Source organism: Mastomys coucha, unplaced genomic scaffold (genome assembly GCF_008632895.1).
Source record: "Mastomys coucha isolate ucsf_1 unplaced genomic scaffold, UCSF_Mcou_1 pScaffold19, whole genome shotgun sequence".
NCBI lineage: Eukaryota > Metazoa > Chordata > Mammalia > Rodentia > Muridae > Mastomys > Mastomys coucha.
The window spans coordinates 12,846,208-12,867,022 of NW_022196901.1; the positions used below are offsets into that span (position 1 = coordinate 12,846,208).

The 20,815-nt window shown below is 37.2% G+C and overlaps 1 long non-coding RNA gene across 1 annotated transcript; it reads left to right on the forward strand.

Moving 5' to 3' along the window:
• The first annotated feature begins 4,466 nt into the window (after positions 1-4,466).
• LOC116097410 lies at positions 4,467-20,378 on the forward strand. Its single transcript, XR_004121409.1, has 2 exons — positions 4,467-4,525; positions 20,027-20,378. It is a non-coding gene; the product is annotated as an uncharacterized LOC116097410 (long non-coding RNA).
• The last annotated feature ends 437 nt before the right edge of the window (positions 20,379-20,815 follow it).

The window sequence follows — 20,815 nt, forward strand, 5'->3', positions numbered from 1 at the left end:
TAATAATCAATGAGACTGGTGTAGCAATTAAGCATCTCCCAAGAGCAAAAAGCCCAGAACCTCAATGCTGAACTCTACCAAAGCATTAACATGGACTTACACAAAAAGGAGTCATTTCAATTATACAAAGGCAAAGCTACTCCACTACAATGGGCTGCTGCTTTTGTTCTCTGTGACAAGCTGACCTGAACACCCTCTTGCACTGCTTTCTTTCTCTGCATTGAAATGATGCTCAAGAGCTTTTGGAGTTGTGGGTTTTAAGTTTGTCAACACAACAGCATCACCTGTTAACTGTCCACAAAGAATTCCTCCACAGGAGTTTCACATGGTGCTGACAATACTGCATGTCATCTTTATTCTTATGGAAAACAAGTATGGTTGAAAAGAAGGTAGATGTTTTATTAGGCTTCATTTCCTTGTACTCAATGGTTTATTTCATTTCTTAGTAAAGCATTCATTCAAATTTGAACACCTTTTACAATTTGTACAACTGCTGGGCTTGGTTGTGCATGTCATTAACCTCAGGACTCAGGAAGTAGAAGCAGGCCAATGACATTCAGATCAGCCAGGTATACATAACAAGACCATGTCTCAAATAAAATACATTAACACCTCTACAATGTCTCTTTTGAACACGATCATGTTTGTATTACCCATTGCCTCCACTATGATTATAGCAGCTGTGACAGTATCTAGAAAAATCTCTGTATTATATTGAGCAAAATTTTCCTCAGTTTTCTCATTTCTGTAAACAAAATATCTTTCCTATGTCTTTGACTCAAAGATAAACCCTTAGCAGGTCTAAAACACTTTGTTTATCAGTTTCCATTTCAGGTAACAGACTCTAGGAATTGTGACTTTTTAAATTTGCTAATAACATAGTAACCAAAGTTATTTGTCCAGAGCTCCCCCATGGTGCTTGTACACTACTGTAGTTAAAATAGTTTGTCACCATTCTACTGCCATGTTATGTAAGTTGTAGTCATGCTTATACTTATGAGATGCCCCACCCAGCTATAAACAACAGCAAAACTTGATTCAAGCTTATGTATTGAGCATTTGCATAATGTGTTAGTAATAACATGCCCCAAATTCCAAGTACTTATTGAAATTAAAGACCTTGGGCCAACACTTATTTTCTACAGCCAAATTTAGTTTGAAGATGAATATGTAGAAAATGTGACCACCCCTCTTACAAGATGCTACTAAGATCTATTAATTCCTATATGACGTGTATGGATTTCTGGTTATGATATTCACAGAACGATCAATAAACAAATCACTTGCAAGTCTCAAATGGTGATTCTTTATAAAAATAAGGTTCTACACAAGAAATTAGATGGTTACTCCACTGTGTTTAAGTACCTCAGTTCTTGTTATCTGTGGCACTCTCCTGGCAGATTAGCAATAATCTCATCAGAGTCAGCATCAACCAGTGTTAGCAGGCTGCATCTGTTGACCATTGCAGGAGTGTGCTGCCTTCATGTATCCCTAGCTGATAATGATTATGCCTGTCTTTCCAAGATAGAAAAGAGTAATATTAGGTAAAGACAATGGAAGAGAGCAGTAGAAACAGAGTAGAGAGTACACAAAACCTCGAAATTTTTAGAAGTTTCTATCAACAACTCTGTAATGTCCATAAGAGATCGTATTTTTTTTTTTTTTTTTTTTTTTTTTTTGGATTTTTCGAGACAGGGTTTCTCTGTGTAGTCCTGGCTGTCCTGGAACTCACTCTGTAGACCAGGCTGGCCTCGAACTCAGAAATCCACCTGCCTCTGCCTCCCAAGTGCTGGGATTAAAGGCGTGCGCCACCACCGCCCGGCAGAGATCGTATTATTTAATCACCAAGTTGAACAGCATCATGATTGAGAATGACCGGGATGACTCCTTCGTGCATTTGTAAAAAGGCTTGTGAAATTCTTTGTAAAAAAAGAAAGAGGCTAATGATTGAAGATTTTGCTAAAACATGAGAACTCTGGCTCAGTCCTTAGCCAAGTTTATCAGATCTATGTTAATCTATTGGTAACTTACAAAAGTGTAGACACTTCTAAGCTGTACAGAATATGTACAGAAAATAGTTATTGGCTTGATAGAATCCTATTGTGCATTAAATTAGATCACAGGGCCTGTAAATTCAGCTGTTGGTCTTGGCGATGCTGCGTAAGGAAAATATAGAAATAGGAGGAGAGAGGGGAGGAGAAGGGGAAGAGGGAGGAGGGGGCCATAAAAGAGATGAGCTTTTGAATGAAACTTCAAGTCTAGGACTTCCCTCACTTTATCCAAAGTTATAGTTTTTAGAAGATCACTTATCATTTGAAATCAAGTTTTGCTTTCTGAGTCTCACTCAATGCTCCCAAGGCTTTTTAAGCTAGAACTAATCAAAGCAGTATCTTCTTTAAAAGTTTGTCTACACTAGACAGAAATTTGTATCATTGCCTTCTGAGTCCTCTGCTCAGTAAAAGTACACATAAGGTATCCAACGGACCTTGCTACTACCAGAAAGGTCTTAGAAATGTGGCCACTAGTGTTAGCTGTCTCATCAGAGCCATTATTATTCATTCTGAGCAGAGACAACAAAATGATATCATTGATAAAGCAAGCCTGAGAACAACCCACATGTGGGCAAAAATCTATGGGTATATGTACTATATATGTACTCATATGCATACATAGACACACCCATACACATCTATGTACACATACCTCTCTTTCTGCATGTAGAGAGATATATAAAATATTTTAAGAGGAAATATGATTTCCTGATGGAATGCCTTTATATTGACTCATCAGTGTTAATGTTAGATACTTAAAATCAATGGCTAAGTGCTTGATATGTAAATGAGAACTGCCTTGGTGCATTTGTTTTGTTTATCTTTAAAAGACGGAAGGAAAGGAACATATTTGTTGCTTTTGGCTGCACCAAGGCCTGCAAATATATATGGGAATATATATTGAATATATATTTCCATAGATTTTAGAAGCAAAATCTAAAGTATGAGCTCCCTTTTTTTCTAAAATATGCTGTAATGCACAATCCTCAAAATAAAATATTTCAGAGTAGCAATTTTTACAATAACACAATTATATCTGGGTGTTTCATTTTGTTTTGGGAATATGTGAGGTTGTATGCCGAGTGAGGATACTGCATCCTTTTATCTGGCTGCTGCTGGGTCAATTGGCTGACATAGAAAAGTACAGAATGACATGAGTTTTCAAAGGACTTGAAATTGAATTCAGCTTACAGAGAATAGTCTAACTTCGGAAGAATGTCACACAAAGTGTGGGGGATATTATCTCTTTTTTATTCCTTGTCTTGCCCAAAGAAGATAAAAGACAGAGCACTCTAATGCTTATGAAGCTCAATTAACCAAATGAATTTCTCATTCTTATACTTAACCAGGAAAAGGATAGAACATACGCAAAATATATATACACACATGAGAAGATAAAAGCAACCATGAGAACAGTCTCAAAATTCTTTACTGTCATGCAAACTGCTGCATGTGATTGGTCTGCACAAACTGCTTAATATATGAAAAGGCAGAAAACTCAATCAACATGAACAATTTTCTTTCTGTGAAGTTGGCGTGTCAATAACTAATTTCATTCTCTCAGTGATATAAAATTACATTAAGTTGGTTCTTAGCTATCAACTTCCTTGTTTTTATGTCAGAATTATCATATATTAATGTCTACGTTTTTGCTTGCCTTTCAATGAACACCTATTTGTGGGCACAATATGGATAGTGATCCATAATTGTGACATATAGTGTGACCTTTCAATGTTTCAATGATCAAATTGGGGTATCCATCCCCTTGAACATTTATCATCACTTTGTAATTAGATCAAAATTATCTTTTCTACTTATTTTGAGAAATATAATATTGTTAATTCTATTCCAACTATTACATACAAGATCATCATCTGATTAAAGATTTATTCTTACTGACCAGTCTATCTCCATGCTATGCCCCTTATTCTTATGTTTTTGGTTGTGAGCCTAGCCTTTAATGGCTGAGCCATCTCTCCAGCCCAATGGCCCCTATTCTTTAGCCTCTGGGCAATATAATCCTATTGTGTATGGCTATAAGATTAGCTCCATTAAATCTGACAAGGGAGTGAGAACACATGATGTCTTTCTGAGTATCTATAGGATTCACAAGTTCTCTTGAGGTTGCTCCAATGACAGGATTTTGTCCATTATAGTTGCTGAATAATATTCCACTGGGTATATGTAGCACATTTTCTTTATTTTCATTTACTTATACATATGTAGGCTGGTTGAATATTTAGTCGTGGATCATCTGTTGGCTCTAATTTTTATTATTAGAAAAAAACCTATTTTTTTATATAACTGTTGTTCTGATTTACACTTCTATCCATCCACATGACTTCACAACCTTATCAGTGTTTCTCTTTTGTTCTTTTGATGACAGTTGCTCTAACAGTGATGATGTTTCACTTGGCTCTGGCATTCATTGCCTGGTATGTAGTGAGCATGAGCATTTTACAAATATATTTTTGGTAAGTATCTAAATATCATGTCTAAATTTGAGAAATAACTAGTCTTTTGTCTATTCCATAGTTTTATAAAAATCTACTTTTGTTTCTGTTGCTGAGATTTTTAGTTAATTCAATAAAACTGTGCCTATACTAACATTCATTTTTTGAACAATAAATATGTCAGTTTTACATTTACATTTAAGTCTTTAGCTCACTTGGAATTTATTTTTGTCACTAGTGTGAGACGGGCCCTACTTTCATACTCCTTTTCTAGACACACCAGTTTTACCAACATACACAGTTTTTCCCAATGTGTGTTCCTGACAACTTTGTCAAAAAACTCAGTTGCTTGAAAGAAAATGCCTCTGTTTTTAAAATACAAAATTACTCATGACATAGGTGAAATTCCAGTTGTTTTAACACATTGGTAAAAGAAAAGCCAAAGCATCAAATTCCTTTGAAGAAAACATGTACAACTCAGGGTCCTTCTAGCTCTTTCAGTCCTGTCTCTCCGTACTTTTTAGTTTGTTATCCATCTCCTGGTCCATCCTCCTACAGTTCCTTATCCCATTCTTCCCCCACCCCACCCCTGTCTCGAAAAGGATGTCCCCAATCCCATCCCTACCCTGTCAGGCCTCCACCCTGCCTGGGGCTTCAAGTCTCTAAAGGGTCATGTACATCTCTCACTGGGGCCAGACCAGGCATTCCTCTGCTGTATATTTGTCAGGGGCCTCATATTAGCTGGTGTATGCTGCCTGTTTGGTGGCTAAGTGTCTGAGAGATCTCTGGGGTTCAGGTTAGTTGAGACTGTTGGTCTTCTTATTGGGTTTCCCTTCTCCTCAACTTCTTCCAGTCTTTTCCTAATTCAACCGCAGGGGTACCCCAGCTCCTGTCCATTGCTTGGATGTAAATATCTGCATCTGACTCTTTCAGCTGCTTGTTGAACCTCTCACAGGGCAGCCAAGCTAGGCTCCTTTGTGTAAGCACACCATAGCATCCGTAATAGTGTCAGGTCTTGGAGCATCTCCTTGAGCTGGATTCCAATTTGGGTCAGTCAATGGACCTCTTTTCCCTTGGTGTCTTCATTTTTGTCCCTGTAGTTCTTTTATACAGGAACAATTGTGTGTCAGGGTTTTTGACTGTGAGATGGTGACATCATCCCTTCACTTGATGCCCTGTCTTTCTACTGGAGATGGACTCTACAAGTTCCCTTTCCCCACAGGTTTCCTCTCCCCACTGTTGGGCACACTTTCAATTTCATTGCAGCCTGCTTGCAAGAGCCCCACATCCTAGCCCTCCACTCTCTGGGGATTCCTCCTGTTGGTATAGACCTGGTTCCTTTACCTTTTCCCCTATGTTCCTCTCTGTCTTTATCCCTAGCCCAGAACCATTCTTTTCTGTCTCTTCCTGAACCACAGAAGCACTCTCACTCCTCCACCAAAACATTTGTCAAAGATACAGAGTAGACAACAGCAATAAATGAATGGAGCACCTACCCAAGAGAAAGGAGACCAGATATCGACACCAAGAAACACTGCACTCATCATAACTCCAGATGCCTACATCTGAGCACAAGAAACCAAACCATGAACAGCCTAGATAATATGTCTCCTCCCAAAGCCAGCAACTGTATTTTAATAAACCTTGAGAAATGCACATTGCCTGAAGTATAAGATAAAATTTCAAAAGAAAAATTATAAATATGGTCAAGGATTATAAAGTTGGTATGAATACATGCCTTAATAAACACAATGAAAGACATGAAAGTAGGAATAGATTCACTAAAGAAATCCAAACTGAAGTAAGTCTGGGAAAGAAAATCTTAGGATGTCAAACAAAAACCTCAGAGATAAGTCTTACTAATAGATAACAAGTTAGGGAAGAGAGAATTTCAGATCTTGAGGAAAAAAAGGAGAATGAATGAGTAGGTCAACCAAAGAGAAATATTAAATCTAAAATATTTCAAACACAAAACATCCAGAAAATCTGGAACACTATAAACATTTAGTGTTTTAAATATTTTGTGTTATAGGGAATTTCTTTTTTGATCATATCTCTTTGGTATTCAGTATGATTCTTTTACCCTTCTAAGCACCTTCTTCTTTAGAATAGGGATTTCTTTCCTCTTATTTTTTAAAACTATTTTCTGTTCCTTTGACCTAGGTTTCTTATACTTTCTCTATTCCTATTACTTCATGACCTTTTTATAGTATTCTAGATTTCATGAATGTTTTGTGCTTAGGATATTTTAGATTTGGTAATTTTCTTTGACTGTGCTATCCATTTCTTCTGCATTTCCTTCAAGATCTGATGCTTTAAATGTATGGAACAAAGAAGGAATATTAAAAGATGCAAGAGAAAAATACAAAGTAGAATTAAGGAAAGGCTGTTCTAGTAACACTGGACTTCGCACAAACTTATAGAAACTGATCATTTCCCTACTGAATGAAAAATGAGTCATACAGACATCAAAATCTAAATTAATTCTTTTAAAATTGAGTGAACATTAAAACAAAACATGCTCAGTGTTGTGGGCTACAATGAAGGCTGTTCAAAAAGGTAAAGTTCATACCACAACTGCCTACCAAAAAACCCAACCCTGGAGCAAACTCATAATCCCATATTAGTAACTTAGTAATAGCAAAAAAATTATTAAACCCGAGGCCAAAATAAACATAATAGAAATCAACAAAAATACCAAAAAATTGTTGAAATAAAGAGTTGGTACTTTTACAAACCAAGAAGATTTGACAAATTCTTAGCTAAATTAACTAAAAGACACAGAGAAAATATTCAAATTAATAAAATTAGGGACAAAAATGGGGTGAGGACATCCAGAGTATCATAAGGTCATACTTTAAAACTCACCCTGAGTAAGGTAACATAGTCCAGGAAAGACATATGTGGTATGTATTTGTTTGTATGTGGATATTAGCTGTTAAGTCAGTGATGACTAAGCTACCTATAATCTGTAGAATCCTGGAGGTTATGTATAGAATAAGGGACTGGGAGAACAGATAAATCTCCAAAGGAAAGGTAAATAGGATAGTTATTGGTAGCTGTGGAGGTGACTGAATGGGAGGGTCAAGTAGGAAGGAGAAGAGAAGAGGAAATGAGAGAAGGAATACTGGGAGAGACGGCTAAAGTTAGAGGCCATTTTAGGGGAAGTATGGAAACCTATTAGAGCAGAAATTTCCTAAAATATATGTATATATAACATTGATCTAAATAAAATTACCCAGCAAGGGGGGAAAATTTCTTAACTGGCCATCTCATGTCACAAAATGGAGCTTCCACTACCAGGAATGAAGGAAAAAGAGATGTTGACCAAAGCCATCCCACAGAAGCCCCAAACAATCCAGGCTATCCCCAAGACTATAGGTTGCTTGTCACAAATTAATGACAAAGCCCTATTGCTAAAAACAAACAGCTCATTGAATACAAAGAAGCAGATTTGACAACTACATAAAGCCTTCGCCTTTACATGCTAGAATCTTTAGAACAGGAAGATATTCTGTACAGTCCCAAAGGAGAAACAAATATAAACACCAACCCAGCTACAAAATCTTTGATTTACAATGCATCCTGCCTGCAAGATATGCAAGAACAATGATAGTACAAGCTTGTGGGAGTAAGCAATCAATATCTGACTTAATTTAAATTCTACTCCATGAGATAAAATCTATCCCCAACACTATTTGAATGACCAAGAAAATGAACTTAGTTCCTTGCTTAGCTGTCACCATCTCAAGGAATCTTCCTTCAGCAGTAAATTGGAACAAACACAGAAATGCACAACCAGACATTATTCAGAGAGTGACAAACCTTGAAACAGCTTTCTGTCAAGTTCCTCCCCTCAGGACTTAAGAAACCTGAGAAGAGGGGCTCAAAAGGATGTAAGGAGCAGCAGGGATAAAGGACAGTAAGAGAACAAGGCCTACTTCATCATCAGGAACAATGCACATGGAATTCACAGATATTGAATTATATGCGCAGGACCTGTACAATTCTGCATCAGACTGGGCTCTAGAGCTGCAAGCAGAAGCGAAGACAGGCTCATATTCCTATCTCGGAAACTATCTCCAATTGATAAGCACTTGCAAATGAAAATTTAGTTTCCTCCAAAGGATTCAACAGAGGAAATAAACTACTCTTAAGGGTAGGCCACATGCCCAGAATTTGAAGGCAAACAGAAAATAAAATCAAAGCAACTCTGGAGGCCCCTTGTCTCACAATGTTGTGGTAGGGTTTTGTTTTGTTTTAAATTATATCTCAATTTTATTTTCATTGTTTTATATTATTTATATGAGTTTTCCTCTTTTTACTCTATGAGTCATTCATATGTATATATATACATATATGTATATATATACATATATATATATATGTATATATATATATATATATATTCTGTTTAGGGTTTTATGAGTTTCTTGAGTGTGTTTTTGAGTGGGTCTCTTAGAATCTATATTTGTTTCTTATGCCTTTTCTTGTTTTTTTTTTTCCTCCTGGTTTTTGTTTTGTCTTATTCTGGCACATCAGTTTTTGTTTTATCTCTCTTATTATATTATTATTCCTTAGAAGCACATTTGTTTTCTAGTGAAAGTCATAAAGGATAGGAAGGATGTGGAGAGGAACTTGGAGGAGTAGAGGAAGGGAAAACTGCATTCAGGATATAGTACATTAAAAATCTGTTTTTAATAAATGAAAAAAATGAGTATCTTGGAGGCTAGAGCAGGGTTTAAGAGCAACTGCTTTCCAGGGAACCTGGATTTAGTTTTCAGGACTCACACCCAGATGTTTACAACTGTCTGTAACTCCAGATAGAGGATATCAAATGTTCTCTTCTAGTATCTTCAGCTACCTGGTCTTATATGAGATATAAATAGATACATAGATGCTAGATAGATAGATGATAGATAGATAGATAGATAGATAGATAGATAGATAGATAGATAGATAGAAATCTTTTAAGAAAAATTGATAAAAGGGGGAATAATGACCTTGATATATTTCATACTACTAGACTCACAACACTTGACTCAAGTAGAAGACTCAAAATTCTTGTGAGATGCACAAAAAGTCTTAGCAATAAGTCTCCAGTAGTTATAACTCTGCATTATAGGCCACTGTGATATCTTGTGAAAGTAAATAAAAATCATTTTGTAGTAAATGCAGCAGCTTAAAGTTGTAATCCTAGTATTAGGAAGGCAGAGGCAGGAGGATTACAAATTCCAGGTCATAATGGTGTCTGACTAAGAAAATTTTCTTTTGACATATATTGTGGTAAAGTGCTAGAGAACTGACACACTTCTGATATACAAGAGTAAAGATATATTGCTGGCTTTGTCAAAAAAGCAAACCAAGTTGTATTTAAAATAACCTATCTAACATATGTGGTTTGGGATTTGTTGTAAGGAATTTTATCATGTATTTGTAGAAGCTAAGATAAGTTAATATCTTCAGTTAGTAAACTGGAAACTCAAGACAGCCAATGTTTTAGCCTATGCCTAAGCCTGAAGGTAAGAGATGTGCCCCAGTTTGAAGTCAGTCAGAGAAATCAAGCTCTCCTTCATTCTGCCTTTTTATCTGTGGGACATAAAACCATGGCAGGAAGTTTGATAAGGCAGAGCAGGTTGAGATCTGGAGATACCCCTGAGGCTTAGGCTACTCCCAGCTCTCTGAAAAACTCTTAACTTGAGACACTTGCTATGCTCCTCACATAAAAGAAACGTGTCTATGGTCACGTAGGCCTAAAACAGAGTTATCCATGCTAATGAGGTTCCTAGAGGACTGGAGGGCTTAGCCAATAAGCTTCTCTTTTCAGACATTCATCCCTACCCTGAGAAGTGGCTATGGTTGTATGCATTCATTTTCCACCATGAACAACCAACCAACTGCTTAGAACAATGGATTGTCTCTTTCATCAAGATCCAGCGTGGGAAGGCATGGAGAAGGCTACAGAGCTGCAGCTTTACTTCTCCCATAGAAGGCCTCTCTGTGCTCACAGCCACCACCAAGCCTGCCTCTGTCAAGCTAAGGACAATCACGTCTGGGACAAACTGGGTCATCTCTTTTCTCCCCATCCCCAGGCTAAATGCTGTCCCCAGCCCACAGTCCCCCAGTTCCATTCTCTGCTCTTCTGTGCCTCCTAGTCTGACATACTGGATGTGTGTCCAAGAATTTGAGAACACCCTCACCCTGACCTCATCACTGGCCCAGGGACCCCCAACCAGATCCGGCTTTCCCATGTCTCAGACTGTACTTTCCCACCCCTGGAGCAGTGTCTATGCCCTCACATACAGCTCCGGGATGCGGCCGGGGCATGGGGTAAGTGCAGCCAAACTCCCCGTGTTTCACCTCTCCAAAAGGCTGTGCCCAACAATAGTCCCACATATGTCTAATAGGACAAACAACAATATCAACCAAGGAGATCCCTCCCCAGAGTTCCCAGGGATTAAACCAACAACCAAACAAAGAGTACACATGGAAGGACCATGGCTCCAGCTGCATATGTAGCAAAGGATGACCTTATCGTAAAGGTTATCTACCATGATCAAACTTTCTTCATTCTAGAGATGCTGGAATTGTTCAATGTACATGTATTGATAAGCATACTCCATCATATAAACCAACTCAAAGGCAAAACCCACATGATAATCTCATTAGATTCAGTAAAAACCCTCCATAAAATCCAACACCCATTAATGATAAAAGTCCTGGAGACACTAGGGATAAAAAGGATATACTTCTTTCTATTAAAGCTAATGAAATCAACTTAAGCATAGAGGAACTCAAAGCACTTCCATTGAATCCAGAAAAAAAGATAAAGATGTCCACTCACTTCATACCTCTTTAAAAAAGCACTTAAAGTCATAATTAGAGCAATAAGACAATGGAAGAAGATCAAGGATATAAGTAGAAAAGGAAAAATTTAAAGTACCTTTATTTGCAGATGATATGATCTCAGAAAAACAATACCTTTGCTAATATCTTCAAAAAATTAAAGTATTTTGGGATACCTCTAAATAAACAAGTGAAAGATTTGCATGATAAAATCTTTAAGACATTATGGAAATAAACTGAAGACACTAGAAATTGAAGACTCCCATGCTCATGGATTCATAGGATTAGTTTTATTAAAATGACCACTTTACCAAAAGTAATCTAGAAATTCAATCATATCACTATCAAAATCCCAACAAAAGTCTTCACAGAAATTGAAAAAACTATCCCTTCAACTTCACATGGAATCTTTCTCTGTCTCTGTCTCTGTGTCTCTCTCACACACATGTGCATAGCAATACACAAACACACAACACAGGATAGCTAAAATGATCTTTAATAATAATGAAAATGAACATATTATCCCCACTTTAGATTTCAAGTTGTACTAGAGAGCTATCATAATGATAACATATGATATTGACATAAAACTGATACATTGATGGACCGAATCAATCAAATAGAAGACCCAGACATAAATCCACACACCTATGGATACCTGAATTTGACAAAGAGCTAAAAGAATACTGTAGAAAACATACCTTCTTCAAAAAATGGTCCTGGTCAAATTAGACCACAGCATGTAGAAGAGTAAAATCACTCTGCACAAAACTCAACTCAAAATGGATCAAGGATATCAACAGAAAATCAAATACCTTGCATCTGATAGAAGAGAGAGTGGGGAACATGCTTGAACTCACTGGTACAGGAAAAAATTTCTTTAAAGGATCCTTATGGCACAAGCATTAAGACTAACAATTTTTAGATGGGACTTTATGAAGCTGAAAAGCTTTTGTATGGTAATAGATATTACCATACAAAAAATGAGACCCCCAACTTAGTAAACAGATATTTTCTTTTACCAATGAGTATCAATTGCAAATTTCTTCTTGATCAGGACGGGAACTTACTTCTACTTGCTTCTCTGAGTTCTGGGACTATATCTGGCTTGAACCTGTGTAGACCCTTAGATCTTAAGTGTACTAACTTTGGGCCAAATGGCAGCCTACATAATAGGAAAAGAATTTTACTAAGTATATATCAGATGGAGAATTACTCACTCACTCTACCCATGGTAGAGAAGTTTCATGTTACAGGAGACAGAAATTAAGACAGATATACACAACTGGACAATGTGTAGAGAGTGGGAGACTTTGGAGCACTCAGTCCTAACTGCATAGCTCCTCTTCTGAAGAGGAGGTAGAAAGGTTGTAAGAACCAGAGGTTGTGGATGGCTCTAAGTAAATCTTGCTTCCAGACTCAAATATGATACAAATATGAAGTCACGGTGACTGTTAGTACACTTAAGATCTAAGGGTCTACACAGGTTCAAGCCAGATATAGTCCCAGAACTCAGAGAAGCAAGAAGTGGGTTCCCGTCCTGATCAAGAAGAAATTTGCAATTGATACTCATTGGTAAAAGAAAATATCTGTTTACTAAGTTGGGGGTCTCATTTGGCACATTAATAACATTTTAAGGCAGAACCTATTTAATTATTTGACTAACTTCTATTCACCGAGCAATTAGCAAAATTGTAATAGAGAATGAACAGGACAGCTAATGAAGAAAAGCTACATTAGAACAAGGATCAAATAAAAAATTCTCATCTGATCCTCTGCATTTTCTTCTTCATTTTGTGGGAAGCATCACTGTTTAAGCTGGTGGTAGAACAGGTTGAATCATACTGGCGTTAATACTGCAGTGCAATGTCTGGCATTCCAGCAATCATATCATACCATAAGGTAAATCTGTAAGTAAGAACTATGTGTACAGATCCAAAAAAAAAGAGAAGAAATGAGATGTCCTCCACTAATTTTAGGAATATTAATTCACAATTATAACTAGATTCTGTCACAACTCATAAGCTTCTTTCCTGTAGCCTATTTTGTGTTTGGGCTTCTGTGTGTTTAATTATTCAAAAGCAGTAACCAAAGCTCCGAGTTTTAGCTATCCCTTCCCAATCTATCTCACATGTCATTTCCTCCAGTGAACTTGAACACTGACCCTGACATCCACAACATTGCTTAACATTTTCACATGCTCTCTTACATCATTATCCTTCAATGTATATATTTTAACCACTCAATTCAACTACAAATAATCTAAGAACAGGAAATTTGTCTACAGATTCACTTATTGGTAGAAATTTCAGATATTTTCTGTTTGAGACATAGTTGTTATGGCTATTGTTATGCATGTGCTTGTATAAACATGTTTTTTATTTCTCCTGAATTAAATATTTAATAATGGAATGGTTAGTTTTTACTGTGTATTTTATAACACATGGAAGAAGATGAGTAGATGCCTTAGAAAGTGATTGGGTTGTATTACAAGCCAGACAGACATGCATGTTTCTCTAACATGTGTCCTGCATGGCCTCCCTAACATACAGCTAATCATGTTTTTAATGTTCTACTAGGAATCTAGGACTGTCTCTATATAGTTTTAATAAGTGAGTCTCTAATATCCAACTTTATTAAGCATACTTTATGCACTGTTTCACTTTAGAAAGGTCTCTATTCAAATCTTTTTCCTGTTTGCATTGAGTTATGTGGTTTCTTCCTATTTTTTTAAGACAGTCTCATGTGACTCAGATTCACTTCAAATTCACTATATGTCTGTGGATAAATGAAAACTCTTGCTTTTTCTGCATCTATCAGCCAGATGCCAGTACCTGAAATGCCGGCATGTGGCACCATATCCTTTGTATTCAGTGCTGGGGATCAAACTAAGGTCTTCGAGCATCTTGGGCAAGTATTCTCCCAAATGAATTACATCCCTAATGATTTTTAAGTGATTTCTCCATATTCTGGATATAACAGGTTAATTACACATGTAATTCTTTTCAGGGTGTGTGTAAAGGCATGTCAGCTTGCTTCAATAGAAAAATGAAAATTTGCTCTATGAACAGAGAAAATAAAATAAAATCCAGAAAGAAAATAATACTAAACTTGAGTATTTGCTGGAAATAAATATAGCTATATTAATACAGTTAAGGATATAATGCTATGCTATGCTATGCAAAAACAAACCAAAAATCCAGTGATGTAGTACATTATATCTAGTATGAGATACACCAGGCAGAAGTACAAAGCAGCTTCAGGAACAGCCACTTCCCCCATTGCCTTGTTCTGGCTTCTGTCTCCCCTCCCTCCTGTGACTGATCATGGAGAGTTGTCTACAGTTCAGTTCATTAGCTATTAATGACTGGGTTAAAATTTCCTGTTGTTCAACCCACACAGCCTTCTAAAGATCCATTTTAAGCTCCTATTAAAGATTACACAGGAAACAGATTGACTATTTATGGAGCAACCTTGAACACATTTTCTGGCAGGCATCTTCTGAGGCCAGCATTGCCTCTGTGGTGCCTCCTTAACATTGGTGCTTTACCTCACTAACTGCTAAGCCTCTGAGGGTACAGGCAAGTCCAGTCATTTTAATGGGAAAGGAGAAAAAAGGAACTGACAGTTGTCAATTTCTTGCTGAAGAAGAAAACAACCCTTAAATCATATTAGTAATACAGTGACCAAAGCATAATGCATCGATTCAGACGGTTTTAGAATTATTGCTTCCCTAAAATATAAAGGGACAGGTGAAGGAAAGTTTCTATTGGAAAAAATGTAAATAGGCAGAAAATCATGTTTGTTTGTAAAAGAAATATTTCTCTTCACAGTCGAACCTAAATTCCATATAATTGCCTAGGGAAAGATGGATAGAGATTGTTCAGTTGTACCAACTGATATTCATGAGGTCTTCAGTTTGAGCTTCAGAACGCAAAGTGGGGGGAAAGGTAATGAAAAGAGAGACTGAACCATTGAGTGCTTAGCCCTAGAGAGGACATGTCTGTTGCATATGAATATACCACCCTTCCATGGCTCCTACTGCTGAAGAGGACAGTGGGAGGAAATGAAAAGAAGAGCTGTCAAATGCTGCCTCCTGAGCATGACATGGCTACAAGGCTTCTTGACTCATGAGCTCACAGCAGCTGTGATTAACAGCACAGTATCTACACCAATATTCCAGCACAGGTGGGAAGAGGGGCATGAGACCCCATTCTTCCTTGAAGAGCTAATGACAGTTAATGGTTCCTGGAGCAAGAAGAGTCATTCATCCTTCTTCAAGAAATGGGTTGCCCAATCCCTACCTATAAAACGTGAAAGAAAGCAACCCTAGTTAAACTCAGTGGGTCACAATATGTATATGTATAATTATATATACATATAATATATAATATTATATATACATAATATCTATTATGTATTCATATATATTGAACAAAGAAGGATGTGAAAGTAGAATGAGGAATTTGGGGGAAGCAAAAGAGGTTTATTGGGAGTAAGAGGAGCATGAGAGAGGGCAACTGAGCAAAATACATTATATAAATGAATGAAATTGTCATGTTTAAAACATGAAAATCAACAAAAAATAAAATAAAAGCCTATATTGAATCAGTAGCACATGATTCTCATTGTTAAAATGAAGAAGTTCCAAGGTTTCATTCTCTTACTTTATAATGAGGCTTATACTGCACTATGACTTCACATTGAAGGAAGAAATGAAAGGCAGGAAGGCAATTTTACCATGCTTGTCACTTTCCCAGTATTAACAGCTACAAAGGATGCTTGGCATGTAAAACTGTCTATCACGTCTCCAGCCAACATTCTGCTTCTTGATCCTCTGTAGGTTTAACTACATAAATCAATGAAAAGTAAAATCACCCAGATGCCAGAATTATCTGTACTTCATTTTCAGCAATATCTTGATATCAAAACATTTGCCATGTCACCTTAATCTAATATTGTCATCAGGCTGACTAAACGAGTAAATATATTAAATGGACATTTTAAAGAACATATAAACCTAGCACACATTTCAAAAAATATATCCTTAAAAAAGCTGAAATTACATCCTTCCTTTATTGTTGACAACATCAGTTTATCACGGCTAATGGTGTTGAGTCCCACAGCCCTACCTTAATCTTCAAAAGAGGTATTGTTTAGTTTCAGGCAAAAATGTTTGCTTTGAGTTTTACTGTTTGGGTTCTGGTATTGATTCATTTTGAAGAAAATGTCTCTACATTTGACATCAGAATTATTAAATATTAAGCTAGAATTAAACCTATGCAGTAGTTAATACATGTAATAACTTATGAAAGCCAGAGTACACATCGAGTTCAAATAAGACATTAACATGTACCACCCTAACATTATTATTCACCATTATGGTGTTATTGCTTTTTTATCTTCATCTCTAATTTCTCTTTTTTTCTTTTGTTCATAACATTTTTATTAGATATTTTCTTTATTTACATGTCATATGATATCTCCTTTCCCAGTTTCCCCATTGAAAAACAAGAAAATAATAAAATAAAATAAAATAAAGCAAAAACAAAAAAAACCCTATTCCCTCCCCCTCCCCCTGTTCACCAATCCACCCTCTCCCAATTCCTGGCCCTAGCATTCCCCTACACTAGGGCATAGAAACTTCACAGGGCCAAAGGACTCTCCTGCCCTTGATGACCAACTAGGCCATCCTCTGGTATACATATGTTGCTGGAGCCATTAGTCCCACCATGTGTACTCTTTGGTTGGTGGTTTAGTCCGTGGGAACTCTGAGGGTACTAGTTATTGTTGTTTCTCCTAAGGAGCTCCAAACAATGAATTTCATAAATTCATTGTTTTTAATAGCTGAGTAGTACTCCATTGTGTGGATGTACCACACTTTCTGTATCCATTCCTCTGCTGAGGGACATCTGGGTTGTTTCTAATTTCTGGCTATTATAAATAAGGCTGCTATGAACATAGTGAAGCATGTGTCCTTCTGGGTATATGGCCAGGAGTGGTATAGCTGGGTCCTCAGGTACTACTATGTCCAACTTCCGGAGGAACTGCCAAACTGATTTCCAGAGTGGTTGTATCAGTTTGCAATCACACCAGCAATGAAGGAGTGTTCCTCTTTCTCCACAACCTCTCCAGCATCTGCTGTCACCTGAGTTTTTTATCCTAGCCATTCTGACTGGTGTGAGGTGGAATCTCAGGGTTGTTTTGATTTGCATTTCCCTGATGACTAAGGATGTTGAACATTTCTTTAGGTGCTTCTCAGCCATTCAGTATTTGTCAGTTGAGAATTCATTGTTTAGCTCTGTACCCCATTTTTAATAGGGTTATTTGGTTCTCTGGAGTCTAACTTCTTGAGGTCTTTGCATATATTGGATATTAGCCCTCTATCAGATATAGTATTGGTAAAGATATTTTCCCAAATTGCTGGTTGCCACGTCCACTCGTCTACTCCAGTCATATCCAAATTATCGGGGGTAAAAGCCTGATCAAGGACAAGAGGCGTTATGGCCCCAAAAGGGAGCTTGTGCCTCCTGGGTATTCAGACAGTCGCAGACATCTCCTAACTCAGATGTGTTCCAGATTAGTCTTTCCAATCGTCAACACACCCTCATATTTAGGCATAAAGGTACCCCAAGAAATGATTTGTAAATGGCTAAACTTAAGATTAGGCATTGTCTCCTGGCCAGCACAACATTCCAATATATCATAATTTAATTCCAAGCTGTCCTTAGCTTGGAATTTCTCTCAAGGAATCTGCCTTGCCAGACAGGTTTTCCTCAGAGCTAGCAACAGAGGTCAAGCACATTCCTCAGGGCAGTCCCACAGAAGAAAGAACTGTTTTACATACTAGAGAATAATTGAAGGGCTTCCCTCACTCAAGGACATTAGCTAGAACTGTTAGGTTGGAACTTCCCAGTTCTTGCCTCCAGCAAGACCCAGAGAATTAGCAAGAAATGCTAGATCAGAACCTCCTAGTCCTTGCCTCCAGCAGAACCAGAGAATTAGCATAGGAATACCAAATTAGCCCCAGCAGGGAGGGCACTATTGCTCTTCTGCCCCCTTCACAACTGGATATGTGATCTTGGTCAGTAAGATCACTGACCTTGCTGTGACTGTCACCTGAGACTCTTGTAATATGCACTGCTTTCTGTATACCATATAAACCTGCTTTTTACTTTGTGCAAGAGGACTCGCACTTGGAGACTCGCACTTGGGGACTCGCGTGCTGAACTTGCTCACACTCTGACTAGAACTAGAACTTAGATGGACTAGGACTTAGATTCATGCAGTCCTCAGTCCCCCGGGCCCAGAGTGCTTGGGGGGTGGGGGAGGGAGGGTGGGGTGGCTGGGGTGGGGTGCAACACCAGTACAGAGGAGATGGCTGTTGCTTTAGACCCAGTCTGTCTCAGGCCTCAGAAGTACCTTAGCTGCTGAGCTGCTAGATTTAAAAGTTTGATGCGATTTTTAAGAAATACATTCAGATCCTGTACTTCATGTGTCGTCTCTGCCATCATTTCTTCACCTACGCCTTGTTGACCTGACTAGGACCCCGTTTCTCCTGCAGGTTGAAGGAGGCCCAGATCGACCGGCCTGCAGCAGTTGGTTGCCATTTTGTCCTATTGACAATGTGTTTTTGCCTTACAGAAGCTTTGTAATTTTATGAGGTACCATTTGTCAAATGGTGTTATTTCTTTACTTGGAAAAACTAAAATAAACATGAATTCACATTAAGTGGAAAAGTATTGTACTCTGTGTCCAAATTCTCAGCTCCGCCTTAAAAATGAGAACTCCTTGATAAATGTACTTGATTAATAATTAAGCCCCTTTCTACCATGACTTAAGAGCAGTGCTCCCCTCTTACCAATGGTTATTTTATATGAGGCAATGTATTCCCAAATAACAGAACAGAATGCTAATCCTCTGGAATAAAATATTCTTTTTTTAATCTAGTATTTTTTTTTTTACTTAAAATGGTTATACATACAACTTGGAGATTAAAAAAAAATGTGATTTTACCCTAAGGTAAGAGTTTTGTAAGTGAGTTTCTTAAAAGGACACACAAGTGGGCCATTTATAGTAACACTCTGGAAGTTGTTCATAAATATTTGTTGAAAGAATGACTCGCTAAGCAACAAATCCCAGTGAAATGATGACAATCTAAATTAACCTTTAAAGTATTTGTGTTAGGATCAAGTAAGAACATAGACTAGAAAAGAATTTAAGTGCCCTCTGAAGGCCAGTCATTGAGTATGGAACATGGAGGGTAGGGTAAATCCATGGAAATTTACTTTTGAAAGAAGTTTCATCACACTGGTGACAGTGGGGTGTGCTGCCAGAGTAGTTGGCAGAGCTACTTCCAGAGCAACCAAGGCTTGGCTTGCAATGCCTACCCCAAAGTCTGCCATCTTTCCGATCCTTCCCCACTTTGCATGTTTGCTCCAATTTAATATATTCACATACCAGCTGTGTGTCCAATTCTGCTATACTTGTCACAAGAATAATGATAAATATTGTATAAATATCTATTATAAAATAAGATTTAAAATATGTTCTTAATCTAAAAGTACAGTTATCAGTAAGAAGGGCTAGTATCTATTTCTTGGGTGAGAAAGAAATTTTACTGTCTGTGTCTAAGTTAATCACTTGAACACTAATTTGGGATTTCTTCTTTGACAGACACAGTTTTTCCTGGTGGTGAAGATGAAGTAGGTACTGTGTGAAAACTCACTCTAGCAACTGTCCTCTCCGACATCTTCAGAGTCCAAGTTCTAAACTTTCCTCAACAACTTGATTTTTATTAAATACTTCATCTGGTGTTTCCTTCAGAGTATCTACAAAATAACCAAATAATTTTCCTACAGATATTTGGCCCAGTCTCACTAGTCTTAACTGAACTTTCTCTCACATGCTTGTGGCTGTTGTGATTTTCTTCACTGACAGAAAAGTAAATGTTTATGTGTTCATTCTAAGTCACTGTCTGAACATTAATCCTGGTCAAGGAATTTAAGCTGTTAAACCCGATAAAAAATCAACTCAAATCCTCATCTCCCAGATCTGTTCTTTCCATGGAACTGGTCCATGTTTTTGTCTTCTCTTTAAATATTGAAAAACACACCAGGATTTAATAAATAGAAAACCTGGAAGGGAAAGAATGTCATTTATTTATATCCATCTACAGTGCATTGCATATAGTAGATGATCAGTTAACAGTTAATAAGTATGAGAATCCAATTATACCATAGAAATTGCAATACTCAGTAGATTCTAGCCTCATGTGGCATGTATTATTTACATTTATTTTTTTAAAAGAAGTAAATTAGAAATTTAGTTATCAACAGAAATTTTTTGCAATGATAGGCATTACATATTAACTTTATTAGGGGATTGTCAATTAATGAACCACAGTCTTCTCTTATGCTGTGCCATAGTAGCTTTCACACCTTTGTTTTTCACAGGTATGCGTAG